The sequence below is a fragment of the Bombus affinis genome, chromosome 17 (genome assembly GCF_024516045.1).
Source record: "Bombus affinis isolate iyBomAffi1 chromosome 17, iyBomAffi1.2, whole genome shotgun sequence".
Classification (NCBI taxonomy): Eukaryota; Metazoa; Arthropoda; class Insecta; order Hymenoptera; family Apidae; genus Bombus; species Bombus affinis.
Window position 1 is genome coordinate 236169 of NC_066360.1, and position 22951 is coordinate 259119.

Consider the following 22951-nt stretch of genomic DNA (forward strand, 5'->3'; position numbering starts at 1 on the left):
TTGGGTATGGTAGAACTTGTATCCGTTTATGTTCAGGTAGTTTTTGTCGGTGAAGTGGGTTTCAGATATGAGCATTATGTCGATTAGCTGGTGTTTTAGGAAGAGTTCTAGCTCAAGTTTGCGTTGCGCTAGACCATTGGCGTTCCACAGAGCTATGCGTCTTGGCTTTATTTTGTGTCTGGGCGTATTAATTTTTCCATTATGTGTGTTAATAGCGATAGCAAATTGTTTATTTGTTCTGATTGTTTCTCTATTAGCTTTTCCAGTCTAGAGACGTTGTCTGTGTTAGGTGAGGTGGGGGCACTATTTTGGGGAGGATCCCTGTGGCTATTTGGTGTATTTTGAGTGCCTTGTACCGTTTGGGCATAGGAGTTTGAGGGAGTGGTGAGTTTGATAGGGCTGGGTGTTTGATTGGTTGGGGGGATTGGGATTACGGTGGATTTCGGCGTGCTGGGTGTTTGGTAATTTTCCTCTCTTGTTCTGAGTTTGGGGTATTTGCTTGAGTACAGGGTTTTGTAGGCTGAGCAGCCTTTGTAGTTGGCAGGATGATCACCTTGACAGTGGATGCACTTCGCTGGGGTTTCCGGTGATTTCCTGCATTGGTCGGTGGGGTGAGTACCTGCACATTTGACGCAGCGGAAGGTGTGGTTGCAGTATTTCTGTGTGTGCCCATATCTTTGGCACCTTTTGCATTGGACTATCTCCTTTTTGGTTTGCGGTGGTTCGAATTTAACGATGGCGTTCATTAGGCGACTGATACTGTAGATTTCCTTGTTGTTTGGTTTCTGTTTTAAATCAATGAAAAATAGGGATAGCGGGTCTTTTGTAACTCTGTGCCTTATATTGCTGACATTGGTGACTTCGTGGCCGAGTTTCGATAGTTCTATTTTTAGTTCGTCGATGTCTGCGGAGTGGTGGATGTTTCGTAGCACCACCCGAAAAGGTCTTTCTTCTTTGAGTTGGTAGGTGTGGAAGTTGGCGTTCAGGGCCCTGAGTGTTTTGGTGAGCTTCCTGTAAGCTTCTGGATTTGTCGGCAGGATTTTTACTTGATTGTTGGCTATCTTCAGGTTATAGTCCTCCTTGGAGATATCTCTCTCTAAGGACTTGGTCATTGTCTGGATGTCGATGACATCATTAACAAATATTGGTGGGGGAGGAGGGCTTCTCTGTGCTTGTTGGTTTGGTGGCGGGCCTGCGATTTCCATGGCGTCGTTTGTGGATTCAAGTATTGTGAACCTATTGTGGGTGTTGAAGTGTGTTGTTTGCTGTTGGTTTGAGTTTGTATTTGGTGGTTCAATTTTACGTTTTTTCGCTTTATTGGCATCGTTGGCGCGTGGAGATCTGCTGCACTTCTGCCACGGGGGGAGTAGTGCGGGGTAGTTGTAAGTTTGCGTGGGCGAGCCTGGTGGTGAAAGCTGGGCCATCATCGAGCTAGCTATTTCAATATAAATAACTAGTCGTGAGGCTATGAGTCAAGGTTCGGGTAGGGGTTAGCTGCGTAGGCTTTTCTTCTCTCTGGCGGATAGGAAACACTTGGAAGGATAGGAGCACGTTATGTTCACGTTCGACGGTTGGGTGACACGTGTTGCTTTCGAACTTCACTGGGCACTAGAGACACGTCTGTACGCTTCGGCACTCAACAGCGAACTCGTTTTAGAAAGATTGGACATCGTATTAAATGCCCTCGTAAACGCCGGATTTTCTTTTTGTTGAAGTGGTCACCACTTCTAGGAAAACTCCACATCTGGTCTTTTTAGCTTTCTCAAGCGCTGAAGCCATCGACAGCACATAGACAAAAGAATAGCAGGGAGGCAGACCATAAACAGTAGACAGGCGACGTTGGCTTCGGGGTTTTCAGTCATAAAGTAACACTGCTAGCATGCGGATCTGGACCAGCTCAAATTGTATTCCTGTATTTCATTATTAAGTCAAATATATACTTTGTATCTTACACTTTATCCACGCGTTTTTCTCTCTTTATATACCGAATAACCTCAACACTTTTAACTTCGCTAAATGCTCTTTTTTAAAGACGTCGATACTCTATTTGGGATATGTATGTAGTATCGTGGAGAAAAAGGCCTAAGATATCGGTCGAACCATAAACAATGTCGCGAGAGCCGAGGCGTCGTCGGGTCCATCAATGTGTCGTAGGTCCTTTCAAGTGAATAGTTTCGTAGAAAAGGCCCACGTGATCCTGGCCACGGGTGTCTGCGGAACACGGAACGTTCTACCGACGTTTCATACCGGAGGCCACAAAAACACTTAAACCGCTCAATGATCTGTTAACTGCAAACCTGTAAATTGCATCCGCTAAGGTTCGCAACGATATCTTTGACCCCCGCTCGGCAAAAATATAGCGCGTACGATCGCGAACTACTCGCAATATACAGCGCAATCAAACACTTTCGACACACTTTAGAGGGCAGAAACTTCGTAGTATATACCGACCACAAACCTCTTACCTACGCGTTCAGACAAAAACTAGAAAAATGTTCGCCCCGACAATTTCGATATCTAGACTACATCGGTCAATTCACCACCGACATACGTTACATAAAGGGTCTAGATAACAATGTAGCCGACGCTCTGTTCCGCATCGAAGCGATAGGAAAGTCAGTGAATCATTAAACTCTCGCCGCCGCGTAAGAAAACGACAACGAACTAAGCGACATCGTCAACTCCGGTACAACCGCGTTACGGTTAATGAAGATACGCTTTCCTGATCACGGCGCAGAAATATCCTGCCACATATCAGACGACATTGTAAGACCGTACGTACCGAAATCCTTGAAGCGCGACGCATTTAATTCGCTCCACGGACTTTCCCATCCAGGGATACGTGCCACGCAAAAATTGGTGACGTCACGTTTCATTTGGCCGTCCGTAAATAAAGATTACCGGACTTGGGCACGACAATGTACCCCGTGTCAACGATGCAATGTCACCAGGCACTTATTCTCACCTGTCAGAACGTTCGAAACTTCAGCAGGCCGGTTCGAGCACATACACACATACATTATCGCGATGCAATATTCACAAGGATACCGATATTGTCTAACGTGTATCGACCGTTTTTCGCGTTGGCCCGAAGCCATTCCCATCGTTGATATGGAAGCGACAACCGTTGCCTCCGTTCTCCTCTCTACACGAATAGCTCGTTTTGGCGTACCTTCGAAAATAACTATCGATCAAGGACGCCGGTTCAAACTGGTAAACTGCAACCGGTAAAAACTGTAATTCCGACAGAAAACATTGTATGGTTATGTCGTATCGTCACGTATCGGTACTTTTGCCTAAGCCACCCCGCACTCGAAGGCCATTGTTTATTGCGAACAACATACAAATGTAATTCTCATCTACTGGTCAATAAATGTTATATAGAAAAAAAGCACTCGTTCTCATCCGATCACGAAAGTTAAGCAGCGCCAGGCACGGATAGTACTTAAATAGGTGACCGCTTGGTAACTCCGCGTGGTGAAAAACAAAACACCTTTTTGTTTTTCCAATCCTCTTTACTTCCCTTAATAATCTATTTTCAATAATCTATAATCTAAACATGAGGAAATAGAAATGCTTTAGTTTTACATGACTAATACCATATATAACACTCATTCTTGCATACATTTTTTCAAATATTCTTTTTTTGTACATTAAAAGCAAATAAATCACTTATTTCAGCTAACGTTCATACCGCTCATAATGGAATCATTTTCGTCTGAAGGCAATTTGAGAGATGTGGTAGAGTTTGATTCTTTTGATGTAAAAATTTGATTCCTATGTGGGGCATGCTAGCAGAGTCCCTTTTAGAGATATTTTTTATTTTGTTTGCCCACTGTCGATTTATAAAGTATGTGAATTCTTGTTTTGACCCAAATTTATTTTGTGCAAAAGGTACTTTAATTATTCTAAATCTTCTTTTTGATCGTAGGAATAGTTTTATTTTAGATTGTTAATATTGGATGGTATCAAGCTTTTGTCTCGTAATTTTTTTTTTTTTTTTTTATTATAGGTATAGGGCTCGAAAGCCGACTTTCTTACTTTATTTTTAGTACGGATTCTTGAAGAGCGGTTTGTATAAGTTTTTCTATTTTGTCTATAAATGAGACGATTTGCCTCTTGGTTAGGTTGACATTGTTGTAGATACATAGGTCGCAGTACTTTTCAAGCTGATTTTGTAATTTTTTCTAGTTTATTTTTTTGTACTTGCACCTGGGTTCGTCACTCTGTGTTTCTAGGGTTAGGAAGTCAGATGTATTTTTATTTATCTGTAATACGGGAGCGTTATGGTCGCATTCGTAGTCTATAGTTTTGAGCCTGTTATTTGCCCGTAAATTAGGGAATTGTAATTGTGTGTCTCCAAGGCATATGTTTAGGTATGAGCCTTCTTTTGGGCAAGAGTCAATCCATTCTTCGTGCGTTTTTAATGATTGTTTTAGTTCAATTGTGTTTGTTGTTCATTTAGGGCTTCGAATATGCTTTTTTTGAAGTCTTCGATAAGTTTATTACGGTATGGTTTGTTACGGATATGGTTTTAATTGGATTTGGATTTTGCATTACTCGTAGTAATAAATTTGTTCGATGTGATTGGTTTTTCAGAGACTTGGTTTCGGCTTATTCCTTGTCTTAGGATGGCTGAGAATTTTGGCTACGGGATGAATTTGCGGCTTATTTGAGCAACGCGTTTGTTTTTGATTCTTTGCATTTGATGATATTTTCGCAAAGTTTTTTGAAAGGTTTGCAAAGAATTTTGGGCATCCTTCACACAAAGGATGTATCCGCAGTTTTTACGGTTCACGCAGTACACTTTGCCTTTGTTTACCGTGTCTTCCTTTCTGATTCTGCACTCGCTTGGACCGTGCGGCTCCGTGCAGTTTGCATTTGTGACATTGCGTTATGTCATTTTTTCTGACTTTATCCAATTTACCCTAAAGTAAATTAGACGGTTCAATTTTAGTAAGTAACTAATATTGCTTTGTGGGGATACTTGGATTATGTAAATTGGAAGCAATTCATTGTTTTCTATTGATCTTTTTATTGAGAAGTACCAATATTTTGTCAATTGTACGTCGGACATCTGTAGTGCTTGTAACTCTGCGAGTATCTTTGTCTCGAAGAAACTATTGTTTAGACCCTTTAGTAAGACCGTGTGGTACTTCTTTGATTTGGATGTATATGCGTAAACCCTGTCTTAGTTGCAATTACGATTTCTTTCGCTTTGTTAAAGACTGGTATACTTCGTAGGAATAGCACATGTTTATCTGCGTGTATTCGTTTAATATGGAATGAATTTATGTTTAGAGTCTCTTCAAAGAGTTTTACTGTCTCCTTCTGGTCTTGGTTAATAATGTATATTGGAGGCGATTTGTCTCTATTTGTGGGGGGCTGTGGTGTCAGCGTTCTTTGTTCATCAGCGTTCTCTGGCTTCTCGGTAGCGTTGCCGCTGGAAATGCATTGTCCATTTCGCTGGGCTACGCCTGGGACGTTGTGGTTTTCGTTGATGATAGTATATCTCTCTCTCGATCCATCCTTTATTCTCTTTCGGACATGTGATTTCCCTGTGATTTCCTGAGAGGTCGTATGACTACTTGCTTTCTTCCGTAGATTTTCGTTCTTTTTCCTTATTATGATGGTTTCTTTTATTGTTCCTATTTGAGGGTGTTGCTGTATCCGAGATAGGCAGGACTCTTGCGAATGCAATACGCTGAACCTATTTTTCGTTCGTATTGCCGATAATGGGGAGCTATCTGCTGAATTTATGGTTTCGTTTCCTTCGCGGTCCGCGTCTCCTGTTGCGCTTTCCTTTTTGTTTACACTTTCCTGGCTACTTTGTGCCCTGTTATTCCTGTTCACCAGGTTTGGCGGACGGTTGAGTTTCCGCGTCCTTTGGGTGCCAAAGCTTGTATTGCCAAGAAAGTTCTTGATTTACTTTTGCTATATTTTTCTTTTGGTTGTTTCTTTCATTCTCTCTACCTTCTTTCCTTCTCTTATTTTCTTGATTGTTTTTATAGTGAGCATTATTTATCACTTTTCGTTATTGAGTTTTACTGTATAAATTGGCAAACTCACTAACAGGCCTTACGCCTGGTATTTTTTGCCAGTGAGGACCGACCTGCTTTGGGGGTTCCCAGCACTCCGACGAGAAAGAATGCATTCAGCTCGGTATGAGCGTTAGTTGAAGTAATCAATTTTGGTATTTAATATTATTGAATAAAAAGCTTTTACGACGTACAATTATGTAAGAGGATAAAAGAGATATGTAAAATCTTGCCCGGCTTCGTTTTCAAGAAAATGGACTGTGAAGTTAAGTAGGGGCAACTTCATAATTGATTTTCGCGAAAACAAAGCGAAAAATGTCATTTTACATTTTCGACTTCATTTTCGCCACGCGCAGGGAATCATTGCCCTTCGGTTTGTGTCACAATTTTTGGCACATGTATTTTTGCATTCTCTCAAACGACGTACGTATGTATAATACTTGCACATTCTCCAATTCCCAATATTGAATACATATAACATTATCGGAAAGTATAAACAAAGTAATATATAAGTAAGCGTGTATGCGAGAATGATACAACATATGGTGATAATCGTTTAATGCTAAAAAGATATTTTCTTCATGTATACGAACATAGCTTATTAACACTTAGCCAACCGCGCCAGCACAGGCCAACCTATAAACTGCCCATCGTGCATATTTCTAAGTAAGGAGGAGAACATCTAAATAAACTCGCAAAGGAAATAAAAAGTAAAATAAAAGATCATAATAATAACAAATTCTCAAAATTCATAGAGACACTCTCTGCGTACGTGCATTTTTCTAAGTAAGCAGAACTGATATTAACTAATATTTGAAAAACAAAGAAGTCTAAAAATTACTTAAGTGGTCAATTATATTCTGCGGTAATGATTTTGTTGAATGATTTCACATATTGTGTATACAAAACATCAAATTAAAACTATAAACAGATATAGGTAAAATTAAAAACATTAAAGATGACTAATGATAAATGACACGACTTGAACGTGAAGTTAAAAATTCATAATGCATTTTAATATTTTTTTACAGTGTGGTATCGTTCGACTTCAACTTTATTTAGTCATAACTGATAGTGTAACTTTTTAATTAATTTTAAGACCACTAAATTGGTGTATTTTACTACATATTGCACTTTATAAAAGCAGAAAGAATCGCAATTAATTGGGAACAATTCTAAGTAGACAATAACTGATAATAACAGCAACATCAAAAAAGAAAATGCGTTGCTAAAGTCAAAAAGGGAGACCTCCCCCTGTTCGGTCACTCAGCGATGTTCTTCACAGGGGGGGGGGGGGAGATCTGATGGTTCGGTTGGCCAAGTGTTAACAAAAGTAAAAAGAGCCAACACCACACGGAGTTCCCAACCGGTCGCCCATCTAAGTACTAACCGTGCCCAGCGATCGGACGAGAACGACTACTTTTTTTTCTTTTATAACGTTTATTGACCAGTAGGTAGTATTACATGTGTATGTTTCTCATAATAAACAATGAATTTCGGTTGTGGGGTGGATCAGGCAAAAGTACCGATACGTGACGGTACGACATAGCCATGCTATATTTTGTGTGTCGGGTTTACGTTTTTTTAAGTTTACAATTTGTAACTGAAATTTAGATTGACGTTGTTGTAGACCTTTAGGTCGCAATTCTGTTCGAGTAGGTTTTGGAATTTTTTTCAGTCTGTCTTTTTGTAATTGAACCTGGGTGTTTCGGTCTGTGTTTCGAGTGTTAGGAAGTCAGACGTGTTCTTGTTTATCTGAAATGCTATGCCGTTATGGCCGCAGTCGTAGTCTAGGGTTCTGAGAGTGCTATTTGGTCATACATTTTAGAATTTTAGTCGCCTGTCTGCTAGGCATATGTCCAGGCATGAGCGTCCTTTTAGATAAGAGGATAGCTCGGAGCTGTAATGATTTGTTTTGTAATGTATGCTTTTATTGTCTAGCCAGTTTCTAATGAAGTTTCCTCTCGTACTGTTTAGTTCGTTTTTCCAGCTTGTATGTTTTGCATCAAGGTCGCCAGCTATTACATAATAGTTTTCCTGTCTGTCGATCTGTAAAAGTTCAAAGAGATTGTTGAATTCATCGTTAAATTGTTTCTGGTTTCCGTAGGCTGCGTAGGCCGCAGTGATAAATAAATTTTCCATACTGCTTATTTTTATTTTTATGATCGTTGTTTCTAGGATTTTGAAACTTGTTATTTTGTCGTTTTGGATTGTTTTGAAATTCAGTGGTTGTTACGGTTTGCCAATCCTCCCTCTAATCAAGTGTTCAAGGAAACTTTAATTTGTGGCGGCATCGACCACGAAACTTTCCAACGGCTTCGCGGTACAAAGAGCTATGCCGTCGAAGCGCAATACCGACATGACCAATGTATTGTAACCCCAAACTCTTTTGCCCTGACGTCACCTTAGGCGACCACTTCTAAACATTCTCCAGACAGCCGATACTTGAACATTACACATGGCGACCTTGGCGACAATGTATATTGCCGGAGTACCTGAGGGTTCATCTATGTCCTAACGGTCCTTCCACCGAATGTTCTAGAAGCGTAGCAACAGTCACGTACGCCTACAGGGTAGTGGGGATGATGAAGGATGAAAAACAAAAGAAGAAACAGATGTCACCGAAAGTAAGAAGATATTGTAAGAGCCTCAGTCTCGAACGGCCACGGCTAGAGTTCAGAAGTGTATAAACGAGGAAAAAATAAAGTTTTCTTCTTTCCTCTAAATTTCTTCCTTATTTTACGTGACATTTTGGCGATCCTGCCAGGATATATCAACGTTGGATAAAACAAGATTACGGTTTTGACCAACGGGACATCCGACCAAAGGTGTATCAAGCAACCTGGACTACGAAAAACGGTTTTATTAGTAAGTAGAACCATTTCCTCTAAAAGAATCGATCGATTGCATTCGATAACGTCAGACTCCGACGATCTATTACTCTGAAATGGACAAAAGGGACGATAAGAAAGTTACACCTGTCGCTTCGACTAGCGGTGATCCAAACCTGCGGGCAATTTTGGATATGATGCAGCGCCAGCACGAAGAACATAAGGCAGTTATAAATGATTTGTATAAACTAATCCGCGATGAAAGCACTCAACGGATCAAGGAAATAGAACTAATAGGGAAGACTGTGGCCGAACTCAAGCTAGGAGTACAATCCTCCGTAGATACGTCTGAGTTCAACTCAATTGTGACAGACGATACTAGTTCTGCCAGCAGAAGCACTACTCGGGACACCCGCATAGTGAAATCTCCGGAAGAACGCGTTCGGATCAAAGAAACTCCAGAAACCTCCGACCCAGCGAACTCCGAGGACGAGGAAGAAGAATCAGCCTCGTACGAACGACATATGTTCGACGCGAAAACCAGCATCGAGTTCATCCCAGTCCTCAACGGTCAAGATGACATTGGAGTGGAGGGATTCATCAGGGCGGGTAAGCGAAGCTAGATCGGAATGTAAGGAAAAGCGTGCTTTATTGAAATTAATTCTAACCAAACGCATTGTCGGCGAAGCCGAAAGAGGCATTAGACATTCGGTTATCGAGACGTACGGCGCCTTATTCGAAAATCTGAGGAAGTTCGTATCGATTAGCGTAACTTCAAACGGTGCGCGCGATAAATTACAAAGAACTCGGCAAAGTTTTAACGAATCAGTACACGGATACGTCAAAAGATTTCGACAAGGTCTTAATGAACTTATATACGCATTGCAACACGAAATTCGCGATCCTATTCGACGAGCAGTCGCGATAGACCTAGAGAACGAACGCGCAACCAAAACGTTCATACTAAATTTAAAACCCGAGATAGAAATCAGAACATCAAGCATGAAACCGCGCACCTTACAAGAAGCACAAGATGCCGCGTTCGAAGCAGAACTATTAATCGGAGAAATTGAGCGAAACCGCGGAAATCAGTGCAGGCAGCAAATAAGAGCTCACTCATTCGCCCGAGGGAATGTATCGTCACAACGCAAACCCCCACTTAGGAGCGGTCCGATGACTACGCTCAATCGCCTGCCGACAAGCACTCAAATAAACAACGGAGGAAGAATGAAGTGTTTTAAGTGCAACCAGATAGGACATACCGCAAATTACTGCCGAAATTTTCAACCGGCCAGCCAGCAAAATCTTCCGCCACCGCGCAGCTACAATATAAACATGGAGAATGCGGGACGAGAAGAGGAAACAGCGCTACCAGAACCTCGAGAGACGTCGTACGAGTACACGCAACAACAGGAAAACTTCTATCCATTGGAGTTCGATCGGGAACAGAAATCAAACGATATTTAATCGATACCGGTGCAGGAATAAATTTAGTTAAAAGATCAAGTGCCATATTTAAACCCAAAAAGACAGTAGCTAAAACATTTTACATGGGCAATGACAAATACCAAACTGACGAAACAGTAGACTTTCAATTCTTTAACATCATGAACACATTTCACGTTGTGCCAGACGATTTTCCTTTAATAGAAGACGGAATAATTGGTTTACCTATGCTCTCTAACTACTCATATCGAATTAACAACGAATCAATACAATTAAACGGGAACGAAATATTTTTCCAGGCGCCGAAAACCATTCTCCCAGGGCAAACCAAAATCGAAACAATTTATCTGGATAAAGTTCCGACGAGAGTATGTTTCTGCAATACTGGTGAGCAACCAACTATAATCACTAATGATCTTTCTTATGAACACGATCTCGATAAAATTGCTAAAATGAAACAAATAATTAGACTAGACCATATTGAAGACAAACTTCGTATTCCTATCGAAAAGATCCTTCTACATTACATAGACGTGTTTGACCTAGAATCCGATACCCTACCTTGTACTAACCTAACAAAACCAAACACACTATTACCCTACGCGAAAACAAAATCGTCAATACCAAATCGTACCGACCTCCCGAAGCCCATAATGCAGAAATTGAAAAACAAATGAAAAAAATGTTAGATAAAAATATCATTGAAGAATCAGATTCTCCTTACAACAGTCCAGTATGGGTAGTACCCAAGAAATCAGACGCATCAGGCAAACAGAAATGGCGTATAGTTATCGACTTTCGAAAATTAAATGAACTTACCGATCAAGACGCCTACCCACTACCGACAATCGACGACATTCTATCACAATTAGGCAACGCCAAATTCTTCTCTGCTCTAGATTTATCTTCGGGATTCCATCAAATACCTATGGACCCCGACTCAAAGAAATATACAGCCTTTAGCACACCTCAGGGACACTTTCACTATAATCGCATGCCATTCGGTTTAAAAAACGCCCCAGCCACCTTCCAACGCATGATGGATACCGCGTTACGAGGATTATTGAACAAATACTGCTTTGTATACCTTGACGACATAATAATATTCGGTAGTACAATTCAACAACACAATGAAAACCTTGCTATAGTATTGCAAAGATTAAAAGAGTTAGGACTAAAAATCCAACCCGACAAATGCGAGTTTCTAAAACCTGAATTAGAATACTTAGGACATGTCATAACACACGAGGGCATAAAGCCAAATCCTAAAAAGATCTCCGCAGTTAAAGACTTTAAGATTCCCAAAACACCAACAGACGTAAAGTCATTTCTCGGATTAGCTGGATACTACAGAAAATTCATTAAAAACTTTTCCAAACTCGCCAAACCATTAACAGATCTCACAAAGAAAGACAATCCTTTTAGATGGACAGAAACGCAACAGACAAGCTTTGACACACTAAAAGAAAAGCTATGCTCAACCCCCGTCTTAGCATACCCAGACTACACGAAAACATTCACACTCACCACAGACGCTTCCAATGAAGGAATAGGCGCAATCTTATCACAAGACGGACATCCTTGTTGTTACATATCACGGACACTCAACCCCCCAGAGAAAAATTATTCTACCACAGAAAAGGAATTATTAGTTATCGTATGGGCAGTTAAGAGACTCAGGCAATACCTGTTAGGAAGACGATTCGTTATTCGAACCGATCACCAAGCACTCACTTGGCTTAAAAATTGCAAAGACCCTTCCTCGCGTTTGATTAGATGGAGACTTAAACTCGAAGAATACGAGTACGATATTCAGTATTGCAAAGGTAAAGAGAACACAGCAGCCGACGCACTTTCCAGAAAAATTTACCAAATTACCGACAAATCAGTCCCAGACACACCTGCAAACTCCGAAAATATTGTAGAACACTTTAACGCATGGTCAGAAGACGCGACACCCCCGAGACGACTTAAAATCACGCCAAACGATCACACCTTCTATCAATTGAATAGAGAAACATTAGGTCCATTCGACAAAGATACTTGGATTCGAAAAATTTTTGAACTAACCAAGAAACACAAGAAAATTGGGATAGGAGACAATAGTTTTACCGAAACCGAAAAAGCTAGGATCAAAGTAACACTCATGTTTATTAATGACCAAATTGAAGAAATAACTTTTGCATACGAACCAATACAAACCATAACTGACGAACAAGCTCTAGACATTATACGCGAAAACCATAACGACATTAGTGGACACTTGGGTATTCAAAAGACATATAGTAAAATCAAAGACCAATTCAAAATCCCACGCCTCATGGAAAGGATAGAAGATTTTATAAAAAATTGCGAAGCTTGTCAACGACAAAAGCTAGTTAGAATCAGACCCAAGGAACAACCCGTAATTCCTCAGACACCAGTAGAGCCAAACGAAAAGATAGCCATGGATCTAATTGGTCCGATGCCTAAAACCACACGTGGAAATCAGTACATTCTTTCGATTTACGATGACCTAACGAAATATCTCGTTCTAGTACCACTGAAAACACAACGAACCGAATCGATTATCGATGCACTACTACACCACTACATTTACATCTTCTCAGCACCCAAAACGATACTGACAGACCAGGGACAAAACTTTATTAGCGAACTAATGGAAAAATTCGAAGAAGCATTTAAAATCAAACATATAAAGACCACTAGTTTTCATCCTCAATCTAACGGATCCTTAGAACGAACACACGCCACAGTAAAAGACATGATTCGCACGAGCCTACACGATTCTAATAAAGAATGGGATCAGGTATTAGACTTTATTTGCCTAGGGTATAATACCGCGATACACGATGCAACTGGATTTTCACCCTTCGAACTAACATTTGGAAGAAAAGCCAACCTCCCGTCTTCCGCATCCCGAACTTCCAATTACACCTACGAAGAAATGTTTGCACTATGGCAAAAACAATTGCAAAAATATAGAATGATAGCGAAGAACACTCGTGAACAAAGTAGAAAGAGGTACATGAGAGATCAGACAAGGAAAATCATTAGAACTCAAACCTTATTTAAGGAAGGAGATCGTATACTCCTTCACAACGATCATAAGTCGGATAAATTGGACGACGAATGGTTAGGACCCTACGTTATTAAATCAGTCAAGACACCGTATTATGAGATTCTCATTAGAGATCGAGTTAAGAAAATCCACGGTAACAGAATAAAACCTTATTTTTCAAGACGATCGCCCTTGCCGTCGGCTTTACCACCCTTAACGGATTAAAAATAACCCCTATTGACAATAATGGAATATTTCATGAGAAAATATCCAAAGCATATCTTTATAGCGAACACATAAATGTTATTATAGGACTAGATATTAGTGCTGTATTGGAACAAGTAAGATATATTGAAAAGGGAGTAGCCGAAGTTAGGAATCACTGCGAGACACGAAAAGACTGTAGCATATTACCAGAAATACGCTCTTTACAAGCAAAACTAAATAACGTCAGAACACTTAGCATCGAATTACGATCCTTAGCTCACATTCATCCCAGAAGTAGACGAGGACTAGTAGACGCTATCGGATCTATTAGTAAAACTCTTTTTGGAACCCTAACCGCGAACGATCTAGATATAATCAACAAAAATATAGACAAACTCTTTGAAGAAGGTAACAGCCTAAAAACCATAGTAGCCAACCAGACAGCTTTGATTAAACGAGTTTTAAATAACGACGTCATCCAGCGACTGAAACAAGTAGACACAGGTGTAACAAACGAACTTAAAACGCTTAACAAAAACGAGATCACCTTAATAAAAGTCATAGCTCTAGAAAGCTCACTCTCTGACTTACATTTCCAAATCGACGAAATATTCAATTTAATCATCTTAGGAAAACAAGGAATAATAAGCCCACAGATTATTGATCCCGGAACTTTTATTAACAATTACGCCCAAGTACTAGGTAGCAAAACAGTAGGAAACGCTTTTATACCAAAGGAAGAGGATTTCCAAAATATTTTAGATATCTCAGAACTCACATTGTTTACTCGACAAAACAAAGTTTTCTTTGTAATTTCTGTACCAACAGTTATGGACATGGAATGGGATATAGAGCAAATATATCCCATACCATCTCTCACGAACAAAGTGTTTTTAGCACCTTTAGTAGTTCATCCGATATTTTTAACGTCAGGACTAAATTACATCAATGTCGATCAAAACTACTTGGATAAGCAATGCCGTTCTATATCTGACTTTTACATTTGCAAACAAACTCGGCCGATTCACAACCGTCGAGTGAAGCACGATTGTAACTCTGAAATCTTAAGCGCAGAAAACACTGTCAAATTCTGTAAGGTGGTAGTTTATAACATTGAAGATATAACTTTTATCCCATTAAATGCTGAGAATCATTTTATAGCTATACCAGAAAAACCAATAGATCTGAGCATTTTCGAAGAAAAGACACATCGAATTGTTAGACTAGAGAAACCATCTTTGTTACAAACTAATAAAACCGTAGACATATTGTACAAGAATAACCATATGAGAATCAGTGGTAGTAGCAAGGAAATTTCTTAAAATCAAAACAGTCAATGTAACTAATGATTCAGACTGGATTGTTTTACTAAATAAACTAGAGAAAACTCCAAAACTTATTAACGATAATTACGGATACAAAGACACTCTGGATGGAATCGAAGATCAAACGAATCAACTAACTTTTGCACATAGAATCGATCAAGTTGAATCACGGGGAATATCTATATTACAAATTATAGGATATTTATCCATTGCTCTCATATGCTTATACTTTCTCAACAAAATAGGAATGCCGAAATTGTGTTTTCATTTATTCTGTTGTAAAATCAAGCGAAACACGACAAATAACAATCCACCAGCCAGCGCTCCGATGCCAATCAACCCGGCACCTATCAACATATTCACCCCGATTCTACCTGTGCCCAGCACCAGCAACGATTCACAAGTAACCTTCGACCTGGAAACACCCAAGGCAAAATTTCACCCATCTATCTTAAAGAGGAAAAGGAACTTCGAGGACTAAGTTCATTCTAAGGAGGGGGGAGTGTAACCTCAAACTCTTTTGCCCTGACGTCACCTTAGGCGACCACTTCTAAACATTCTCCAGACAGCCGATACTTGAACATTACACATGGCGACCTTGGCGACAATGTATATTGCCGGAGTACCTGAGGGTTCATCTATGTCCTAACGGTCCTTCCACCGAATGTTCTAGAAGCGTAGCAACAGTCACGTACGCCTACAGGGTAGTGGGGATGATGAAGGATGAAAAACAAAAGAAGAAACAGATGTCACCGAAAGTAAGAAGATATTGTAAGAGCCTCAGTCTCGAACGGCCACGGCTAGAGTTCAGAAGTGTATAAACGAGGAAAAAATAAAGTTTTCTTCTTTCCTCTAAATTTCTTCCTTATTTTACGTGACAGTATCATCGATATCTCTACGTTTCTTTCGCCGAATTCTCGGAAGAACGCATATGCGGCGACCGTCGCGGTACATGTAATAAACGTATGTGTAGTAGGAATATCGAAGAGTAACAAAGGAAAGAATCCGTGGTTTCGAACAAAAGAATCAGTCAGTCTATCTCAAACTGCGAAGTACGAAAAGTCCCGGTATAAACAAACCACTAACAAAACATGAATTGTTATATTTTCGTCTTAATTGTTAATCGAAGATACATTTTTGTTGGGAATATGATACATTTACACTGTACATGTGAATGTGTGTGTAAGCGTCAGAGGACGTCCGGGTCTTGGTTGAGACAAAAGACAAGAGCAGTCGTTAGAAGTATCTGGAAGAGTCGGTTGACAACAAGCGTGCGTGCGAGTAGGATTTTGAGGTCTTAAGAGTATAAGATATATGTATAACAGTTGTGTGCTAAATAAAGGGAATTATTTGTATTTCCGAATCCATTCTATATCTTTTCAATTTTGAACTGAAATTGTTGCTTCTTTATTTATTATTAAACTTTGTTAACAAATCAAGTGTAGTTTTCCGCATGCACTCATTCCAATCACTTCTATTCTCGTAATAGAAATAGGGGATCAATCAGTTCGTGGCGTCAATTGTTTAATCGTAACGACAATTTACAACTCTCGTTGACGCGTTATCTCGCGATCGCGTCTCTCCACGAACGGTTGAAACAGTGGATTTTTTTATGAGGATTGCCATTCCTTCTCCTTGGCTAGCGTTCGGCCTGTCGCGTCTTAACATAGAATAGTTTTTGATGTGTACTTTGTGTCTTTTGTTCAATGTTGCTTCTGAGATAAGTACGATGTCGGGGGTTTCTTTATTTATTAGGGTTAGCATACTGTATCTTTTTTGGTTTTGATTTGAAATTAGAGAGTTGGCATTTATTGCAATTATTTTCAGATGTTTTAAGTTAAACCGATGTTTTTTGCTGTAATTGTTGGTTTAATGGATTTTGGTTATTCGTCATCTATACTACGGATAGTGTTAAAGATGGCGTCGATTCGTTCTTCGTGCGTTGATAACGATCTTTTCATTTCATTTAATTGTATTTGTTGTTCGTTTAATGTTTTGAGTATACTTTTTTTAAAGTCTTCGATGACGTTTATGATGTTTAGTTGAGTGGTGTTATCGGTTGAGGTTAAGTTTTGGTTTGAGCGCGGAGCTGAGTTTGTTGTTTGTGGTGGATTTTCGATCGCCTGATGTAGGTTATTTTTTTATTTATTTCTTTATATTCACAATTTGTCTAACCTGGAAATTTGGTAGAATTTTTTAATAGTTATATTAACATGTTGGTGGCTACCCCCAGTGGGGTACCATCCTCCAGCGTTTGCTAGGTTATATCCTTCGTGAGATCTGTTGGGAGGTTCGTTTTTAGCCTTCTTTCCATATTTAAAGTGCTGATCGTTTCCGCAATTAGTCAGTTTGGCGAGATATATCTAGGCGAGATATTTTTTGTTATGAAGAAGTCAAGTAAATCAGGAATTTTGTTAGTGTCAGTGGGCCAGTATGTGGGTTCATATGTGGTGAGGTAGTTGAGATTGTTGGTGGTTATGCTATGCAGGAGGTTTTTGCCTCTTACTGTGACAAGTCTGCTGCCCCATTGGGTATGTTTGGCGTTATAGTCTCCTCCACCTAAGAATCTATTGCCTAGGGCATCAAAGAGGCTGTCGAAGTTCTCTTTAGCAATCGAGTGTCTGGGAGGGCAGTATACTGCTGAGGTGGTGATTGTACCATGGCGGTCTTCTATTGCTACGCTTGTGGCTTAAAGGTAGTCTTTCTGGAATGATGGAAGATCGTAGTGCTTAATGCTGGATTTGATGATGATTCCGGTACCGCCGTGTGCCTTTCCACTGGGGTGTTGGGTGTGGTAGAAGTTGTAGCCGTGTATTTTGAGGTAGTTTTTGTCGGTGAAGTGGGTTTCAGATATGAGCATTACGTCGATTTGCTGTTGCTTTAAGAATAGTTCTAGTACAAATTTGTGCTGAGCTAGACCGTTGGCGTTCCACAGAGCTATTCGCATTGGTTTTATTTTGCTTCTGTGCGTATAAATTTGTCCATGAAGAGTGTGAGTAGTGACAGCAAGTTGTAAATTTACTCAGATTGCTTCTCGATAAGTTTTTCGAGTCTGGTGAAGTTGTCTGTGTTTTGTGAGATGGGAACACTATTTTCTGAGTGTTCACTGTGGGTTTTCGAGTTGTTTATGTTTCCTTGTGTTGCCTGAGCATAGGATATTGATGGTGTGGTGAGTTTTGGGGGTCTTGGTTCTTGTATGGTTATTTCCTTGGGTCTCAGCTTTGGATACTTAGTATTATGTAGAGTTTATAGGCTGAGCATCCTTTGTAGTTCGCAGGATGCTCTCCCTGACAGTGGATGCACTTCGCGGGGGTTTCTGGTTTCTGATTTAGCGCATTGGTCAGTGGGGTGACTACCTGCTAATTTTACGCACCGGAAATTATGATTGCAGTATTTCTGCGTGTGGCCGTGCATTTGGCACTTTTTGCATTGTACTATCTCTTTCTTTGCAAGAGGTGGTTCCAACTTAACTATGGAGTTCATCAGCCGGTTGACGTTGTAGATTTCTTTGTTATTTTCTTTTTGTTTTATATCTATGAAAAATAGCGATAGTGGATTTTTTGTGACTCTATGTCTTATGTTGCTGATGTTGGTTACCTCATGGCCAAGCTTTTGAAGTTCGAACTTTAGTTCGTCTAGGTCGACTGAGTGGTGGATATTGCGTAGCACCACTCGAAATGGTCTTTCTTGCTTGAGTTGGTATGTGTGGAAGTTGGCATTCAGAGTTTTTAACAACTTCGTTAATTTTCTGTATGCGTCTGGGTTGGCCGGCAGGACTTTTACGCTGTTGTTGCTGATTTTCAATTTATATTCGTCCTTGTCGATTGCTTTTTGGATTGTCTTTGTCATTGATTGAATGTCAATGACATCATCGATGAAGATTGGCGGTGGAGGGGGTTTTTTTGTGTAGGTTGTGTATTTACCTCTGTGGTTGTATCCATAGCGACTTCAGCCTCCAGTATCGCGAACCTGTTGTGGGTGGTCACTTGGCTGGCTGGCGGGTTGGTTTGCCTTTTGTTGACATTGGTCCTGCTAGCTTCGAGTTTGCGTTTTTTCGTAAGAGGATCGTTTGCAAAGAGAGGTGTATTGCCCCTTTGCCACGGGGGAGGAAAAGCGGCGTTGTTGTAACTAAGCTCCGTAGAATCCGTTTGGTATGATTGGGCCATCGTCGATCTAGCTAATTCAATATGAATAACTAGTCGTGAGGCTAGAACTTGTATCCGTTTATGTTCAGGTAGTTTTTGTCGGTGAAGTGGGTTTCCGATACGAGCATTACGTCGATTTGCTGGTGTTTTAGGAAGAGTTCTAGTTCAAATTTGTGTTACGCTAGACCGTTGGCATTCCACAGAGCTATGCGTCTTGGTTTTATTTTGCGTCAGGGCGTATTAAGTTATCCATGATGAGTGTTAGTAGCGATAGCAAATTATTTATTTGCTCTGATTGTTTCTCTATTAGCTTTTCAAGCCTAGAGACGTTGTCTGTGTTAGGTGAGTTGGGGGTACTATTTTGAGGAAGATCCCTGTGGCTATTTGGTATATTTTGAGTGCCTTGTACCGCTTGGGCATAGGAGGTTGAGGGAATGGTGAATTTGGTAGGACTGGGTGTTTGATTGGTTGAGGGGATTGGGGTAATAGTGAATTTCGGCAGGCTGGGTGTTTGGTAGGTTACCTCTTTTGTTCTGGGGTACTTGTTTGAGTACAGTGTTTTGTAGGCTGAGCAGCCTTTGTAGTTGGCAGGATGGTCACCTTGACAGTGGATGCACTTCGCTGGGGTTTCCGGTGATTTCCTGCACTGGTCGGTGGGGTGTGTACCTGCACATTTGACGCAGCGGAAGGTAAGGTTGCAGTATTTCTGCGTGTGCCCGTATCTTTGGCACCTTTTGCATTGCACTAACTCCTTTTTGATTTGCGGTGGTTCGAATTTTACGATGGCGTTCATTAGGCGGCTGATATTGTAATTTCCTTGTTGTTGGGTTTCTGTTTTAAATCGATGAAAAATAGGGATAGCGGGTCTTTTGTGACTCTATTCCTTATGTTGCTGACATTGGTGACTTCGTGGCCGAGTTTCGATAGTTCTATTTTTAGTTCGTCGATGTCTGCGGAGTGGTGGATGTTTCATAGCACCACCCGAAAAGGTCTTTCTTCTTTGAGTTGGTAGGTGTGGAAATTGGCGTTCAGGGCCCTAAGTGTCTTGGTGAGCTTCCTGTAGGCTTCTGGATTCGTCGGCAGGATTTTTACCTGGTTGTTGGTTATCTTCAGGTTGTAGTCCTCCTTGGAGATATCTCTCTCTAAGGACTTGGTCATTGTCTGGATGTCGATGACATCATTAATAAATATTGGTGGGGGAGGGGGGCTTCTCTGTGCGTGGTGGTTAGGTGGCGAGCCTGCGGTTTCCATGGCGTCGTTTGTGGATTCCAAAATTGCGAACCTGTTGTGGGTGTTAATTTGCGTTGATGGCTGTTCGTTCGAGTTTGTGTCTGATGGTTCGGTTTTGCGTTTTTTCGCCTTATTGGCGTCGTTGGCACGGGGGGATCTGCTGAACTTCTGCCACGGGGGGAGTAGCGCGGGGTAGTAATGGGTTTGCACAGGCGAGCCTGGTCGTGATTGTTGGGCCATCATCGAGTTAGCTATTTCAATATGAATAACTAGTCGTGAGGCTATGCGGCAGGGATCGGGTTGTGGTTAGGTGCGTAGGCTTTTCTTCTCTCTGGCGGATAGGAAACACTTGGGAAGATAGGAGCACGTTGTGTTCACTTTCGACGGTTGGGTGACCCGTGTTACTTTCGAACTTCACTGGGCACTAGAGACACGTCTGCACGCTTCGGCACTCGACAGCGAACTCCTTAACGAAAAGTGTGAACAATGAATCCGCGTTCGTCATGCAAAAGGCACACCCACGCCGAACTTTCTTCCGCCTGAACGCAATAGCGACCAAGGAGTCAAAATTCTAACGCCTAACGTCTAACTCTGAACAGAACGCCAACGGAGCGTAATTCAAGTCGGTCCGCGACATTGCCAAACATTCGCTTATTCTATTAAGTATCATACCGTGCTACGTCCTCTAAGAGACTAAATTCAATTGTAAGAGCCTTGCTCTATATTGTACACATCTATATTATTTGCGCGCGATAAAGTTGTTAATTGTTTATATCTATTCAATCGTGTAGACTAACTGTTGGAAATATACATTATTATAACTCCGTGACTCCCAGTGTTATACCGCAACAACTACCCCGATTATCCTAACCGAAATACGGGAATCGAACTATTCGTGGTGTCGATTATTCTAATCGTAACGGGAATTTACGACTGCCGTTGACGCGTATTCTAACGACCGCGTCTCCCCGCGATAGCTCGAATCTACAAACGCAACACAAAGTAATTTTGCTTCATGATAATGCACCATCACATACAGCAAAACCGGTCAAGGAAACGATTGATGCGTTCAGTTGGGAAATACTTTCGCACGCGGCTTACTCACCAGACTTGGCTCCGTCCGATTACTATTTATTTGCATCGATGGGACACGCACTTTCTAACCAGCACTTCATTTCTTACAAAGATGTACGAAAATGGCTCGATGACTGGTTTGCCTCAAAATAGCGACAGTTTTTTTTGGCGTGGCATCCACCAATTGCCAGACAGGTGGGAAAAATGTATAGCTAGCGATGGGCAATACTTCGAATAAAATATTTTTAATCATTTTCATACAATAAACGTGTATTTTCTATACAAAAATTCCGGTTTCATATTTACATACCTGGTAGCTGCGAAAATAATAGACCCCCTCCTCATTGAACTGCTAAACAACACAGCAGGGAAAGAAAACTACACCATTAAACAAACAAAAATAAATCAGGTGAAAGTGCAAACCAACACCCTAGACACATTCAGAAAAGTGACAAGATCACTAAAGGATAAAAAGAAAATAATTTTTGCGAACCCTATATCAACAATAAAATATAAAAACTACAACGAGACAAAACCTACATACTATCCAAATTAAACAATATAAAATACAACTATTCTTACGACAAAAGAGAAGATTTAGAATTCCTAAAGTACCTACTGTACAAAATAAAATCGCAAACGAAACAAGAATTTACAAACTCTATAAATCAATACTGGATAAACAAAATGAAAAATATCTCCAAAAACGACTCTGCCAGCATGTTCCCGCATATAAGTCAAATTTTCAGACCAAAACAACAAAACTCCATCCCGCCTCTCAAACTGCCCCCAGAAAAAGCCTCCCTCGTCCAAGAAGCAGGTATAGCGATACGCAACACCAACAAAGACACCGAGGATAACTTCATAATATCCAAAACAACGGAAAGAGTAGACATTATTGGCACCCACTTTTCCAAAACACCTACGCAAAACGATCACATGGGTCGAGAACAATTAAACAGAATTATCATCGCCAAAACAAACAAACTCAAAAATAAAATAGAACAAGACATAGCGCTAAATAAAATAGTCTGCTCATTCTTAAATGAAAACATCTCGGATAGCCCCAAACAATCAGAACCAGAAACAAACTACAAATTACAACCAACTAAAAATAATCTTCTCCAAACTAAGCAACAAAAAATCCTCCGGCTTCGATGGCATTACAAAAAAAGATAAATACGGCTCATCGCCTGCAAACCTACGACCTATAAGCCTCCTTCTGCGCAAAAATAAGGTAATCCCAGAAAATCAATTCGGCATCCAGTACAAACACTCCACAATCCACGCAATAAATAAATTGACCTCGGACATCTGCTGAGCGTTAAACGCAAGGCAACAAGTAGCCGCCTGTTTAATAGACCTTGAAAAAGCCTTCGACACAGTCTGGATCCCAGGTCTTATATACAAAATGATCAAGAAAAACTTCTCGCAATACTTAATTAAAATAGTCTGGAACATGATAACAAACAAAACATTCGTAATGACCGACGGCTCACACGCATTAAGCAAAGAATTCTCCATAGAAAATAGTCTACAACAAGGAACAGTAAATTCTCCGTTACTTTTCTGTATTTACAATAGCGACTTACTA

General features: G+C 40.5%; 2 protein-coding genes across 3 annotated transcripts in view; both read left to right on the top strand.

Annotated features, from left to right (window-relative positions):
• The window catches only part of LOC126926090 (uncharacterized), a 49341-nt gene extending 38551 nt beyond the window's left edge, over nt 1-10790 (top strand). The window contains exon 2 of the mRNA XM_050742219.1: nt 10615-10790. The gene's annotated coding sequence lies outside the window, so the exon portion shown is untranslated. The remainder of the gene's footprint in view (nt 1-10614) is intronic.
• The window catches only part of LOC126926092 (uncharacterized), a 71636-nt gene that overhangs the window by 11052 nt on the left and 37633 nt on the right, over nt 1-22951 (top strand). The window lies entirely within an intron of this gene.